Raw genomic sequence first — 2,038 nt, 5'->3', positions numbered from 1 at the left:
AGCCAAAAAAATCCAGGAGTCAGGGGGAAAGGGAGAGTAGTTAAGGGATACTTGTTCTGGGTGGCTCAGTTGGCTAAGCATCTACCTTCAACTCAGGTTGTGACCCTGGGGTCCTGGGATCGAATCCCACAGGGAGGAGGAATAATATTATGAGCCCGGCATCTGTCTCTCATGAATAAATAAATAAAATCTTTAAAAAAAAAGGGATACTGGTCCTACTCAATATTATAAATAGAAAATATTTTTTAAAAGATTTTATTTATTTATTTGACAGAGAGAGAGTGAGAGAGCACAAGCAGGGAGAGCGGCAGGCAGAGGGAGAGGGAGAAACAGGCTCCCCGCTGAGCAAGGAGCATGATGCAGGGCTTGATATGACCCGACCCAAAGGCAGATGCTTAACCGACTGAGCCACCCAGGTGCCCCAAGATATAAAATATTTTATAAAGCTCCAATAATTGAAAGAATATGGTACTAGTGTGATGAATAATAGATCGGTAGAACAGAACAGAATTCTAAAACAAACTGATCTGAAAATGTTGAGATTTGGCCCAAACGGTCAAGGAAGAAGTCTTTTTTTTTTTTTTTAGATTTTATTTGTCAGAGAGAGAGAGCACAAGCAGGGGGAGTGGCAGGCAGAGGGAGAGGGAGAAGCTGGCTCTCCACTGAGCAGATAGCCCAATGCGGGGCTTGAACCCAGGACCCTGGGATCATCACCTGAGCTGAAGACAGATGCTTAACTGACTGAGCCCCCCAGGCACCCCTATTTTTCTTTTTTTTTTTTTTAAAGATTTTATTTATTTATTTGACAGAGAGAGACACAGCGAGAGAGGGAACACAAGCAGGGGGAGTAGGAGAGGGAGAAGCAGGCTTCCCCGCGGAGCAGGAAGCCCGATGTGGGGCTCGATCCCAGGACCCTGGGATCACGACCTGAGCCAAAGGCAGACGCTTAACGACTGAGCCACCCAGGCGCCCTCTTTTCTTTTTTTTTTTTAAGTTTTATTTATTTAAGCAATCTCCACACCCAACATGGGGCTTGAAATCACCACCCTGAGATTAGGAATCTCACGCTCCTTCAACTGAGCCAGCCAGGCACCCCAAGAAAGAATTCTTGAGGCATCTTCAGTGCAAAAGGGTGATTTTATTACAGCAATGGGACAGGACCCGTGGGCAGAAAGAGCTGTACCGGGGTCATGAGGAGTGGCTGATTATATACTTTCAAGGTGGGAGGGGGTTAGGGATAGCCTAAGTCTCTTAAGGATTTTGAAGCAAGGTTTCTAGGACCTTGAGGAGCTGACTGTTGTTAGGAAAAGGTCATTTATTACTGTCTAGTAGAATCTTGGGCATGAGACCCTTCAGATGTATAGGTCGGCCATATGCTTGGAGGATGATTGCTAACATATATCTTTGGGGAGTAGGGGGTAGAGATAAAAGAAGTTTCCAAAGGCATTTTACAGGATCTTGGAGGTCAGGCTAATGTGAAGCTAAGATTGCCTTTTGCCTCTAGCAATGTGTTAGCATCAAGGCAGTTAAGCTCCTTGAGGAAGGTCACTCTGCTTGTCTCAGGTACTTGTCAATAAGCTCTAAGTTCTAAGAAGTTTCTTTTTCTTTTGCCTTTGTTCTCCACATCACAAACCTAAATACATATGGACTTCTGCTATAACTTAAGGGTGGCATTTCAAATCACTGGGGAAATGAAGGATTATTCAATGAATAGTTAGAATAACTGGGTAGCCATCTGAATAAACAAAGTTATATTCTTACCTCACTCCTTTCCTTAGGATAAATTCTAAATGGATTGAAAATTAAAAAAAAAAAAATTAAATAAAAATTCTAGAAGAAACAATTGTAGAATTTATATTTTTATAATCCGAGTGGGAAAGGTCTTTTTTTCTCCAGAAATTCAATGGCAATAAAAGAAAAATTTTATAAATTTTACGACATAAAAATAAAAAGTTCTGCACAGTAAAATGCTCCAAAATCTAAGTAAAAAAAAAATCAAAACAAGAATTAACATAAAATATTTTTAGGTGATATGACA

Source organism: Leptonychotes weddellii, chromosome 6, assembly GCF_054177405.1.
Source record: "Leptonychotes weddellii isolate Sample4059 chromosome 6, ASM5417740v2, whole genome shotgun sequence".
In the NCBI taxonomy this organism is placed as follows: Eukaryota; Metazoa; Chordata; class Mammalia; order Carnivora; family Phocidae; genus Leptonychotes; species Leptonychotes weddellii.
This window is presented reverse-complemented; position numbering follows the sequence as displayed.